Source organism: Anolis sagrei, chromosome 9, assembly GCF_037176765.1.
Source record: "Anolis sagrei isolate rAnoSag1 chromosome 9, rAnoSag1.mat, whole genome shotgun sequence".
Taxonomy (NCBI): Eukaryota; Metazoa; Chordata; class Lepidosauria; order Squamata; family Dactyloidae; genus Anolis; species Anolis sagrei.
This window is the reverse complement of record NC_090029.1, coordinates 21,317,635-21,332,229: the sequence shown is the minus strand read 5'-3', so window position 1 is coordinate 21,332,229 and position 14,595 is coordinate 21,317,635. Positions and strand designations below refer to the sequence as shown.

Genomic DNA, 14,595 nt, shown 5'->3' with positions numbered 1-14,595 from the left:
CATTGTTGGCTCATGTTTAACTTGTTGTCCACGAGGACTCCAAGATCTTTTTCACACGTACTGCTCTCGAGCCCGGCATTGTCCCCCATTCTGTATCTTTGCATTTCATTTTTTTCTGCCAAAGTGGAGTATCTTACATTTGTCACTGGTGAACTTCATTTTGAATGCAATGTTCCTGCTTCTTGGCAGGGGGTTGGACTGGATGGCCCATGAGGTCTCTTCCAACTCAAGGATTCTATGACACAGGGGAGGAGGGTGCCGTGACAGGATTGGCCTGTAGGTGGCGCGAGGTCCTCTTTAGTGGCCGAGGAGGGAGTGTGCGGCGTCCCTCCCGCGCATGCGCCGTGGCTCCTGCGGGGCGGCCCGGGCTCGGCTTCCCTGGAGTAGGCCCTGCGAGGGAGGGAAGGAAGGAGAGAAAGAGAGAGAGGGAGAAAGAGGCCGGAAAAGAAGGAGGGGAGCGGGGGGAGGCCAGAGAGGGGCGTTCCTTCCTCTTCCTCTCTCTCTCTCAGTCTCGCTTTCCAAAGAAAAGCCGGCCAGAAGCCTTCCATTCCGGGTGGTGGGCCGCCTTCCCTTGTGGAGCCTCCCCCTCTCTCCCTCCCTCTCTCTCTCTTCCTCTTCCCTTTCCTCACACTTCCTTCCTTCCTTCTCTCCCCTCCCCCTTTAACCCGGATCTCCCTGCCTTGGGACCCTTCTTCTCCCCCCCCCCCCCTGCCCCAGAAACCCCTCTCTTCTGGTATCCTTGTGTCCCTCCCCCCTGCATGGAATAACCCAGGAAGATCAGCATCACTTTGGGGGGAGACACCTTTCCACCTCTCCATTCTTCCAGGAGAAAGGTAAGACCATCAAGGAGGGAAGGGGATGGGGGGGGGGGGTTCTAAGGCTTTGGGGCCCATTGTCTAATGTGTTTCCCACTCAAGGCGCTAGTCCTCAGAGAGGAGAGCCCACCCAAAAGCAGAGAAAAGGGGCCACAAACCCCCAATTAATATTAATATTATTTCCCCTGATATATAATATAATAATATAATTACCATGGTCTAATGTGTATAATATAGAACAATATAATAATATAATTACCATGGTCTAATGTGTTTCCCATTCAAGGCGCTAGTCCTCAGCGAGGAGAGCCCACCCAAAGGGAGAGAAAAGGGGCCTCAAACCCCCAATTAATATTAATTTCATTTCCCCTGAAAGGTGGTGTAATAATACAGCACAATCCCCTGAAAAGTGGTATGATAATAAAGCACAATATAATAATATAATTATTATATTAATATTAATAATAATAATATTCCCAAAGGGAGAGAAAAGGGGCCTCAAACCCCCAATTAATATTAATTTCATTTCTCCTGAAAAGGTGGTATAATAATACAGCACAATCCCCTGAAAAGTGGTATGATAATAAAGCAAAATATAATAATATAATTACCATGGTCTGATGTGTTTCCCACTCAAGGCACTAGTCCTCAGTGAGGAGAGCCTACCCAAAGGGAGGGAAAAGGAGCCTCAAACCCCCAATTAATATTAATATTATTTCCCCTGATATATAATATAATAATATAATTACCATGGTCTGATGTGTTTCTCACTCAAGGCACTAGTCCTCAGTGAGGAGAGCCCACCCAAAGGGAGGGAAAAGGAGCCTCAAACCCACAATTAATATTAATTTCATTTCCCCTGAAAGGTGGTGTAATAATACAGCACAATTCCCTGAAAAGTGGTATGATAATAAAGCACAATATAATAATATAATTATTATATTAATAATAATAATAATAATAATAATATTCCCAATGGGAGAGAAAAGGGGCCTCAAACCCCCAATTAATATTAATTTCATTTCTCCTGAAAGGTGGTGTAATAATACAGCACAATCCCCTGAAAAGAGGTATAATAATAAAGCACATTATAATAATATAATTACCAAGGTGTAATGTGTTTCCGATTCAAGGCACTAGTCCTCAGCGAGGAGAGCCCACCCAAAGGCAGAGAAAAGGGCCTCAAACCCCCAATTAATATTGATATTATTTCCCCTGAAAGGTGGTATAATAATACAGCACAATATAATAATATAATTACCATGGTCTAATGAGTTTCCCACTCAAGGCGCTAGTCCTCAGAGAGGAGAGCCCACCCAATAGGAGAAAAAAGGAGCCTCAAACCCCTAATTAATATTGATATTATTTCCCCTGAAAGGTGGTATAATAATACAGGACAATATAATAATATAATTACCATGGTCTAATGTGTTTTCCACTCATGGTGCTAGTCCTCAGCGAGGAGAGCCCACTCAAAGGCAGAGAAAAGGGGCCTCAAACCCCCAAGTAATAATATTATTAATATTAATATTATTTCCCCTGAAAGGTGTTATAATAATACAGCATAATATAATTATATATTTACCATTGTCTAATGTATTTCCCACTCAAGGCGCTAGTCCATAGCGAGGAGAGCCCACCCAAACGGAGAGAAAAGGAGCCTTAAACCCCCTATTATTATTTCCCCTGAAAAGTGGTATAATAATATAGTACAATATAATAATGTAATTATTGTATATTCAATATTACATATAACATTATTAATAATATTGCATTATAATATAGTTATATGTTACTTATAATATGACTAACAATATTGCAATATAGTGGTATAGTACAATATAGGCATATCTAATAATGCTAATATTGTGCTATGCTAATAATATATACAATGTAATAATAATACAATATAATAATTATATATATTACATGTAATGTAATATGACTAATAATATTGCAGTATAGTGGTATAGTACAAAACAGTCATATCTAGTACCAATATTGTGCTATGCTAATAATATATACAAGGCAATACTAATAATACAATATAATAATCTAGTAATTATCTATCTATCTATATTACCTGTAATATGACTAATATTGCAGTATAGTGGTATAGTACAATATAGTCATATCTAGGAGAAATATATTGCTATACTAATAATATTGTAATACAATACTAATAATAATACAATATAAAAATTATATGTATTACATGTAATATTACTAATGTAGTGGTATAGTATAATATAGTCATATATAGTACAAATATTGTTCTATGTTAATAATATATATTGTATGTACATATAATATTGACCATAATATTGCAATACAATATACTGATAATAATAATATAATAATTATATAATATTACAGTATCGTGGTTAATACAAGATTATATTAAAACTAATAATATAATATATTGTATGTATAGAATACTGATCATAATATTATAATGAAATGCAATATAAAACTAATAATAATACAATATAATATAATATATTGTATGTACATATGATATTATTAATAATAAAATATAATAATCTAATACTAATACTAATCTGACTAGTAATATTGTGGTATAGTGGTATAGTACTAAATAGTAATATATAATACTAATATTGTGCTATGCTAATAATATAATAATATAATATGATCATAATATTGTAATACAGTATAATACTAATAATAATACAATATAATAATTATATATATTACATGTAATATGACTAATAATATTGCAGTACAGTGGTATAGTCCTAAATAATAATATATAATACTAATATTGTGCTATGCTAATATAATATGTTGTCAAAGGCTTTCAATATTATGATCATATTATATTGATCATAATATTGTAATACAATATAATACTAATAATATTATAATATAATGATTATATATTGCATGCAATGTGTACTAATAATATTGCAGTACGATGGTATAGTACGCTATAGTAATGTATAATAGTAATATTGTTGTGTACTCATAATATTATATATTGTATTTACATATAATATTGATAATAGTATAATGTAATACAATGTAATAATAATACAATATAATAATATATAATAATATTGTGCTATCGTAATGCTAATATAGTTACTACTGATAATATATAACGATATACTGTTTTATTATTGTGTATTTTACGTTGTCATGTTTTTTGATTGTGAGCCTCTTTGGGTCTCCATATGGAGAGAGAAAGTGGGATATAAATAAACAAATTAAATAAAAAGGGGGTCTCTGGCCCTTTAAATAAGGATCCTCCCCCCCCCCCCCCCCAATAAACAGAAAGGGAGGTATTTGCCTTGCAGTGGAAGGCCTGTCACTTCCCTAAAGGTCCTTCTTTCTTCTTCCTTGTGGGCGTTGCAAGAAAGACAGAATTAAAAGGAGGAAGAAAGTGGGGCTGATGGAGAAATGCCATAAGGTTCCATTGGTTCATTAGTATTTTTTCCCCTGGATGTTTAAATTATTTTTCGTGTGAGAAAGAAAAGGAAAGAGAACGAAAGAGCAAGTGATGGAGAGGTACCATTGTTTCCTTATGCGTTCCGTAATTTTATTTTCCTGGAATATTTTTGGGGCGGGGATGACAACTTCCTGCTTGTGTGTGAGACAGAGAGATGAACAGATAGATGCAGAGGAAAAAGAAGAAAAAAAGCATGAGTGAATGAATGAATGAGGTGGAAATGCACCATGAGCTCCCATTGATTCCTTAATATATTCTGGATTATTATTATGTGTGTGAGAGACAGAAAGAAAGAATCAGAGAGAGAAATAGAGAAAGGATGGAGGTGGTGATGTAGAAGCAGCATAGGATCCCATTGGTTCCTTACTTTTTTAATTTGGAAGTTATTTTATTTGTGGCATGTCAGTTTTGCATGTGAGATAGACGGACAGATTGATAAAAAGATCGACATACAGAAAGATCAATAAATAGATAGACAGGAAGATAGATAGATAGACATACAGATATAGACAGACAGACACACAGAAAGATAGATAGAAAGATAGACATGTAGAAAGAGAAACAGGAAGATGGAAAGATAGATAGATATGTAGAAAGATAGACACACACATAGATAGACAGACAGACAGATGGAAAGACAGACAGACACATAGATAGATAGATAGATAGATAGATAGATAGACAGACAGATAGATTGATAGACAGACAGATACATACATACATACATACATACATACATAGACACATACATGGAGAGATAGATAGACAGATAGATGGAAAGACAGACAGGCACTCAGATAGATAGATAGATAGATAGATAGATAGATAGATAGATAGATAGATAGGGATAAAGGTATGGATGGATAGATATGTATAAAGGTGGGTGGGTGGATAGATAAATAGATAGGGATAAAGGTAGATGTGTGGATGGATGGATGAATGGATAGATAGATAGATAGATAGATAGATAGATAGAGATAAAGGTAGGTGGGTGGGTGGATGGATTAATAGAGAGAGAGAGATAAAGGTAGATGTGTGGATGGATGGATAGAGAGAGAGAGATAAAGGTGGATGGATGGATGGATGGATGGATAGATAGATAGATAGATAGATAGATAGATAGATAGATAGATAGATATAAAGGTAGATGGGTGGATTAATAGAGAGAGATAAAGGTAGATGTGTGGATGGATGGATAGAGAGAGAGAGAGATAAAGGTAGATGTGTGGATGGATGGATAGAGAGAGAGAGAGAGATAAAGGTAGATGTGTGGATGGATGGATGGATGGATGGATAGATAGATAGATAGAGAAAGGTAGATGGGTGTATGGATGGATAGAGAGAGAGAGAGATAAAGGTAGATGTGTGGGTGGATGGATGGATGGATAGATAGATAGAGATAAAGGTAGATGGGTGTATGGATGGATGGATGGATAGAAAGACAGACAGACAGATAAACAGATGGAAAGATAGAGAGACAGATAGACACATAGAAAGACAGAAAGATAGATAGACAGAAGATAGACAGAGAGTTAGACGGATAGAAAGAGGGCCAAGTTAGACAGGCAGATAGATAGTAGAAAAGAATGATAGAGAAAAAAATACTGGTAGAGAAGTGCCATTGGCCCCTTTTGGTTTTGTTGTTGTTGTTTGGTAAATACTTGCTTTGGGTGCTGAGCCCGCACTTCTTTGAGGGCTGTTTGCTTTTTCCTTGCAGGTTTGTGTCAGGTAAACTAGGCCTTTCCCCTTGCAAAATAGAACACTATGCAACAAAATTTCAATAATAATAATAATTCTGTTCCTGGTTTGAAAGTGTGATTTCCTGTTTACTCGTGCGGTGCTGACTTTGAAAGTAGTTGTTCTCCTCCAGAAACTTTGTTTTTGTGGCTGCCGCTAACTATATTGAATCGGTTGAGACTTGATGAGGCATTCATGGCAAAACTATGGCAAAATGTGCTGCGGGATGCCCGGCCAAAACCAAGTTTGGGCCATTTAATAAACTTTCCCCGTTTTTATGATCGAACCAATTAGGCAATGGCATGTATAACCCAGGAACAAAAATCGTGTGGCGTGGTGTGATGTCTTTCTGTATACAGGGGACATCTTTGCCTCATGCGCTTGAATGAGGGCCAAGTTGTGACGTGGTCCTGGGGGACGTGGTGGCTCTCCTTGGTGGGGTGGATTCTCCTCCTTGTCGTCACGCCTCCTTTTCTTCTTTTGCTCTTCATTCTCAGAAGAGACGGAAGGAAGTTCCTTTTCGGTGGTTTGAGATAAAAAGCCCCATGCATGCATGCACCGCTTCCTGCAGACATTGGTTCTGGAGAACTTGCAAAAGGGTGAAGTTTTGAGGTTGCCCCATTTTAGACCCATGAGGTGGCTTACCTTTTATGCATAGAGACATATGGGTCAATCGATGCATACCCTGAAACTGTGCAAAACACTTAGGAGGCCCATAGCAAGGGATTTGTAGTGTATGCAGATGGATCGATGACATCACACCAACAATCCTGACCCATGGCTTCCTTGCTATCACCTGACATTGGTTTTAAATGCACATTTTACTAGTATTGCTGATTTAATCTTCATTCTGTGTATTTAATATATGTATTTTCTGCTCCTTTGGCCCCTTCTACACTGGCTACTTCTACACTGCCAGATAAAATCCAGATTATCTGCTTTGAACAGGATTATATGGCAGTGTAGACTCATACAATCCAGTTCAAAGCAGGTAATGTGGATTATTTTACTAATATTGTTAATCTTACTAACCATGCGTACATTATACACCTATGAAATTAAGGGTCTTTGGACCTCAATAATTGTTGTTGTTGCTTTGATAATCTGGATTTTATGGCAGTGCAGACTCATAATGCAGACAATGTGGATTATTTTTTACTAATGTCATTGATCTTACTAACGATGCATACCTTGTACACCTATGGAATTAAGGGTCTTTAGACCACAATAAATGTTGTTGTTGCTTTGATAATATGGATTACAGGGCAATGTAGACTCACATAATGCAGTTCAAAGCAGTTAATGTGGAGTATTTACTAATGTTGTTAATCTTACTAACCAGTAGTAAAGGTTTCCCCTGACATTAAATCCAGCCGTGTCCGACTCTGGGGGTTGTCCGTAGACAATCAATGTGGCCATTGGCATGATTGCATGGAGCACCATTTCCTTCCCACCGGAGCAGTACCTATTGATATATTTACATTCGCATGTTTTCGAACTGCTAGGTGGGCAGAAGCTGGGGCTAACAGCTGGAGCTCACTCCGCTCCCTGGATTTGAACTGCCGACCTTTCGGTCAGCAAGTTCAGCAGCTCAGCAGTTTAACCCACTGCGCCACTGGGAGCTTGTAGTATGGTGTAGTATAAATTATTAATAATAATAATAATAATAATAATAGTTCTTACTTGCCTCTCCTCTCAGTTTGAGTTGGGGCAGGAATAGTATGGTATAGAATAAATCATTACCACCACCATCATCTGCCTCTCCTCATAGTTTGAGTTGGGGCTGGTATAATATAGTATGGCATAGGTAAAAGGTAAAGGTTGTCCCCTGACATTAAGTCCAGTCATGTCTGACTCTGGGGTGTGGTGCTCATCTCCATTTCTAAGCCGAAGAACCAGCGTTGTCCATAGACACCTCCAAGGTCATGTGGCCGGCATGACTGCATGGAGCGCCGTTAGTAAATTATTAGTAAATTAATATATTATTATTATTATTATTATTATTATTATTATTTACTTACCTCTCCTCTTGGTTTGAGTTGGGGCAGGTATCGGATAGTATGGTATAGTATAATGTATAGTAATAATAATAATAATGCTGCAGTGTGCCTCTCTTGGAGCATCCTTGTTTCCTATCCGCGCTGCAAGAAGACAACAAAGCTATTCATGGCCACTGGTCAGGCTCTTCCTTTTCTTTTCCACCATTTGGGCAGCATATGGAGGCCGGGCGGGCGAAGGAAACGGCGTCTCCTTGGCCATGAAAAGCAACATTGAGCCATCAGAGAATGGAGGAGCGAATGCAGCTCCGCAGAGAAGCCTCCTTGGTAGGCTTTTGATGTGATGTGATGAGAGATTTTCAAAAGCTCAGGGGATGCGGCTCTCAGCTCATTTGTAAGGGAAGGATTAAAATCCCGTGCCAGCATGATGGGCATCTGGTGGGACTTTCGGGAGGGAATTGATCCTTTCCTTTTTGTGTTGGGTCTGCGGGAGCTCTTTCGTCACAAGGTCTGCCAGCCTGGATTTGGACAATAAATTACAAAACAAAACAGAAATTAAATGCAAATCTATCCCTATACTATCATTAGTTTGCCCCAATCACATTTATTATTATTATTATTATTAATAATAATAATAATAATAATAATAATAAATGGGGGATAGCGTTTATTTGTTATTCTTAAGAGCAGTGGTGTTGACCCTTTTTGCACTTCAGTTCCCAGAAGCCCCCTGGCATCATGACCTAAATGGCTGGGAATTTGAGGATAGTCTAACAGCATTTGAAAAGGGAAGCGTTTGCAATAAAGGGTACTTAAGTAGCATTGATGCCAAAATCCAGCCTTTCTCACATTGCGGGCCGGGACCCCGGGGGGGGGGGGTCGTGAAGGGGTGCCAGAGGGGTCACCAAAGACCATCAGAAAACACAGTATTTCCTGTTCGTCATGGGGGGGCCTCTGTGTGGGAAGTTTGGTCCAATTCTATGCTTGGTGGGGTCCGAATGCTCTTGGAACACCCCAGCAACTACAACTCCCAAATGTTAAAGTCTATTTTCCCCAAACTCCACCAGTGTTCACATTTGGGCATATTGAGTATTTCTGCCAAGTTTGGTCCAGATCCATCATTGTTTGAGTCCACAGTGCTCTGTGGATGTAGGTGAACTACAACTCCCAAACTCAAGGTCAGTGCCCACCACACACTTCTAGCATTTCTGTTGATCATGGGAGTTCCATGTGCAAAGTTTGACCCAATTCCATCATTGGTGGAGTTCAGAATGCTCTTTGATTGTAGGTGAACTATAATTCCCAGCAACTACAGCTCCCAAATGTCAAGATCTGTTTTCCCCAAACTCCACCAGTGTTCGTATTTGGCCATATTGAGTATTTGTGCCAAGTTCAGTCCAGATCCATCATTGTTTCAGTCCACAGTGCTCTCAGGATGTAGGTGAACTACAACTACCAAACTCAAGGTCGATGCCCACCAAACCCTTCCAGCATTTTCTGTTGATCATGGGAGTTCTGTGTGCAAAGTTTGACACAATTCCATCATTGGTGGAGTTCAGAATACTCTGATTGCAGGTGAACTATAAATCCCAGCAACTACACCTCCCAAATGTCAAGATCTATTTTCCCCAAACTTCACCAGTGTTCACATTTGGCCATATTGAGTATTTGTGCCAAGTTTGGTCCAGATACATCATTGTTTGAGTCCACAGTGCTCTCTATTTTTAGGTGAACTACAACTCCCAAACTCAAGGTCAATGCCCACCAAACCCTTCCTGTATTTTCTATTGGTCATGGGAGTTCTGTGTGCCAAGTTGGGTTCAATTCCATCATTGGTGGAGCTCAGAATGGTCCTTGATTGTAAGTGAACTATAAATCCCAACAACTACAACTCCCAAATGACAAAATCAACCCCCCCCCCAACCCCACCAGTAGTCAAATTTGGGTGTATTGGGTATTTGTGCCAAATTTGGTCCAGTGAATGAAAATATGTCCTGCATATCAGATATTTACATTACAATTCATAACAATAGCAGAATTACAATGATGAAGTAGCAACAAAAATAACGTGATGGTTGAGGGTCACCAGAAGATGAGGAACTGTATTCAGGGGTCACGGCTTTAGGAAGGTTGAGAAACACTGCCTTTACCCAATTCCATGGGTGTTTGGGGGGCGGGGGCAGTAGATCTCCCCCTTGTTCTCTATGTAGCCAAAGCCTTTTAGCAGCATCGGCATTTTTGGAAGAGGAGAGTGAAAAAGTGCGGGTGAAATGCACGCTGTGGACGGGGAATTTTAGGACCACACTTAATAGCAAGTAATGCAAACGAAGTTTGAGTGAGGACGGAGCCGGACTCACTGCCCCATGCGCAGTGCTCGAGATAAAACTGCCATTCCCTTTGGAACCCTTTATGGAGAACATGTGAACAGGAAGAACAAGAGAGGCCAGCAGAGAGGAGATAAGCCTGCCAGCAACCGCCAGCGTTGTTGAAAAGCCAGGCCTCTCTCTGGAAATGTAGAATGAATTCCTAGAAGGTCAAGGTTGGAAGAGATCTCAAGGGCCACCATCCAGTCCAACCCCATTCTGCCAAGAAGCAGGAAAATCGCATTCAAAGCACCCCCAAAAGATGGCCATCCAGCCTCTGCTTCAAAGCCTCCAGAGAAGGAGCCTCCGCCACACAGTTTGGCATAACTTGGAACTGCTGTGGCTCAATGCAGTGAAACCATGGGAATTATAGTTTGGTCTGGGAGTCACTCTGGACCGTGCCCTACAAGAAGCACTGCCAGAATATCAAGCAAAAAGTGGGCGCTAGAAACAATATCATATGAAAGCTGACTGGGACAACCTGGGGATCACAACGAGACACAGTGAAGACATCTGCCCTTGCACTATGCTACTCTGCTGCTGCATACGCATGCCCAGTGTGGAACACATCTCACCACACTAAAACAGTGGATGTGGCTCTTAATGAGACATGCCACATTATCACGGGGTGTCTGCGCCCTACACCACTGGTGAAATTACACTGTCTAGCTGGTATTGCACCACCTGACATCCGCCGGGAAGTAGCAGCCAATGGTGAAAGGACCAAGGCAGTGACATCTCCAGCTCATCCCTTGTTTGGTATCAGGCAGCACGTCAACGTATTAAATCAAGAAATAGTTTTCTAAGATCTACAGAGACACTCGCTGGAACACCTCAGCAAGCAAGAGTCCAAAAGTGGCAGGCTCAAACCCAGAACCTCAATCAATGGCTGATACCAAATGAGAGACTCCCCCCTGGGCACACAGAAGACTGGGTGACTTGGAAGGCACTGAACAGACTGCGCTCTGGCACCATGAGATGCAGAGCCACAAAGTGGAATCCACGACATGCAAGTGTGAAGGAGAGCAAACCTCAGACCACTGACTATAATGCAGACTGAGTCCTGCCACATGCACCATGGAGGACTTCTTATAGAAACACCAGAGGTACTCCAAGTGGCCAACTATTGGTCAAAGGACATTTAATCAACTACCAAGCTTGCAAACTTTGTGTTTTGTTTGTTTGTTTGTTAAAAAATGCAATACAACTGTTTGGTTTGTTCCTGACACGATAAATAAAAATAAAAATAGTTTGGTCATAGGCCTGGGGTTTTGTGCTGTGACTGAATTGAGTCCTTTAGAAATCTGTGTCTTTACTCGGTTGATGTTCGTTGAGGTGTGTCCTTCCTGTTCCGAAAATTGGAGGTTTGTTGCTGTGAATCTCTTGCCAGGTTGACTCGCAGTCTGATTGAACAGTGCCCCATCTACACTGCCATATATGCCTATATGTGAGTTATATTAATTGTATTGTTTTATTTGCTTACTGCTTTGTTGTTTTAATGATGTGTTGTTGGGCTTGGCCTCATTTAAGCCGCCCCGAGTCCCCCTGGGGAGATGGTGGCAGGGTATAAAGTATTATTATTATTATTATTGTATTGTCGAAAGCTTTCATGGCCGGAATCAATGGGTTGTTGTAGGTTTTTTTGGGCTATATGGTCATGTTCTAGAGGCATTCTCTCCTGACATTTCGCCTGCATCTATGGCAAGCATCCTCAAAGATAGTGAGGTCTGTTGGAACTAGGAAAATGGGTTTATATATCTGTGGATTATTATTATTATTATTATTATTATTATTATATAAAATCCGGATTGTCTGCTTTGATTACACTATTTAACATGACTTTTGTTCCTGAGTTATAAATGTCATTTCCTAATGGGCTCTAACATAAAAATATAAAGGTAGTAAAGGTCAAGGTTTATTTATTTATTTACTGTATTTGTATACCGCCTTTCTCAGCCAATCGGCGACTCAAGGCGGTTTCCAACAAATCAGTATACATAAAACATAATATAGATAAAAAAACATTAAACAGTATAAAACATCACAAAAGCAGTAAAAGCAACATCATCAGCGTCTCATTATTCTCAAGCGTTGTCCAGTTCCGTTATCAGGTCATTTGATTTCCTTGATTAGCTACTCTGTATTTGTAAACGCTTGCTCGAATAGCCACATTTTAACTTGCCTCCAAAAAGGAGGGAGCAGATCTGATCTCCCAAGAGAGGGGGTTCTATAGCCGAGGGGCCACCACTGAGAAGGCCCTGTCTCTCGTCCCCACCAAACGTGCTTGTGACGAAGGCGGGACCGAGAGCAGGGCCTCCCCAGATGATTTTAAAGTCCTCAGTGGTTTGTAAGGGGAGATACGTTCGGACAGGTAAGTTGGGCCAGAACCGTTTATGGCTTTCTAGGCCAAAGCCAGCACTTTGACTTGGGTCCAGTAGCAAACCGGCAGCCAGTGGAGCAGGCACAACAAGGGGGTTGTATGCTCCCTGAGCACCGCTCCTGTTAACAACCTGGCTGCCGTTCATTGGACTAGTTGAAGCTTCCGGACCGTCTTCAAAGGCAACTCCACATAGAGAGCGTTGCAGTAGTCTATACAGGATGTAACCAGAGCGTGGACCACCGTGGCCAAGGTACGGGCGCAGCTGGCACACAAGTTTTAACTGTGCAAATGCTCCCCTGGTCACCACCGAGACCTGGAGCTCCAGGCTCAGTGATGACTCCAGGATCACACCCAAGCTGCAAACCTGCGTCTTCAGGGGGAGTGTGACCCCATCCAACACAGACTGTAACCCTATGCCCTGTTCGACCTTGCAACTGACCAGGAGGACCTCTGTCTTGTCTGGATTCAGTTTCAATTTGTTCGTCCTCATCCAGACCGTCACAGTGGAAAAGCATCGTTTCAGGTCCTGGACAGCCTCCTTAGTAGCGGGTGGGACGGAGTGACAGAGTTGGACATCATCTGTGTACAGGTGACACCGCACCCTGAAACTCCGGATGATCTCCCCCAACGGCTTCATGTATACGTTGAACAATATGGGAGACAGTATTAAGCCCTGAGGAACCCCACAAAACAAAGGATGTGAGGCTGAACAGGTGTCTCCTAACAACACCTTCTGGGTGCGACCCTCCAGAAAGGACCGGAGCCACTGTAAGACAGTGCTCCCAGGCCCATTCCAGTGAGGCGTCCCAAAAGGATACCATGGTCGACGGTATCGAAGGCCGCTGAGAACTCCAGCAGAACCAACAGGGACACCCTCCCCCTGTCCAGCTCCCGGCATAGATCATCCACTAAGGTGACCACGGCTGTCTCGGTTCCACGTCCCAGTCTAAAGCCAGACTGTGCCGGATCCAGATAATCCGTGTCTTCCAAGAATACCTGGAGTTGTGAGGCCAACACATGTTCCAGGACTTCGCCCAAAAAGGGGAGATTGGAAACAGGTTTCCCCTTGACATTGTCCAGTTGTGTCAGACTCTGGGGTTTGTGCTCATCTCCATTTCTAAGCCCAAGAGCTGGCATTGTCCATCGACACCTCCAAGGCCATGTGGCCGGCATGATTGCATGGAGTGCCGTTACCTTCCCACTAGAGCAGTACCCATTGATCTACTCACATTTGCTTGTTTTCCAATAATAATAATAATAATAATAATAATAATAATAATAATCTTTATTTGTACCCCGCCACCATCTCCCCGATGGGAACTTGGACAGCTTACATGGGGCCAAGCCCAGGCATGTAGCTGGAAGGGGGGGGGGGCTTGAGAGGCTTCAGCCCCCCTCCCCCCGAAATTCTCATAGTGGTTAGTGAGGTTAGTGACCACACCACCTCTGAGGATGCTTGCCATAGATGCAGGTGAACTGTCAGGAGAGAATGCCTCTAGACCATGGCCATATAGCCCGAAAAAACCTACAACAATCCAGTGATTCTGGCCATGAAAACCTTCGACAATACAAAATACAAGATGTTGAAATGCAGATTATTTCAAATGCAGATGTTGAAATACAGAATTAGGCCACATTTGCCCTCCATCACCTTTTCTCCTCCCTTGCCATCTCTCTTTTTATTTGTTGTTGTTGCCATAATTGCATCTAATTCTGTCCCTGAAATATAAAGCGCATGGCCTGTAATTTGCATTTCTTTCCTCTCTTTTTCTGCCCCCCCCCCCCTCTCTCTGGGCTCTGTAATTACTTTCGATGCCATTGAATCTCAATA

General features: G+C 41.3%; 1 protein-coding gene across 2 annotated transcripts in view; it reads left to right on the top strand.

Annotated features, from left to right (window-relative positions):
* Positions 1-341: 341 nt before the first annotated feature.
* CSK (C-terminal Src kinase) overlaps positions 342-14,595 on the top strand; it is a 71,911-nt gene continuing 57,657 nt past the window's right edge. Inside the window, exon 1 of one of the 2 annotated variants that reach the window (XM_060755533.2) lies at positions 342-833. The gene's annotated coding sequence lies outside the window, so the exon portion shown is untranslated. Of the gene's footprint in view, positions 834-4,146; positions 4,347-14,595 lie in introns of those variants that run through there. The other variant, XM_060755534.2, reaches the window with a different exon arrangement.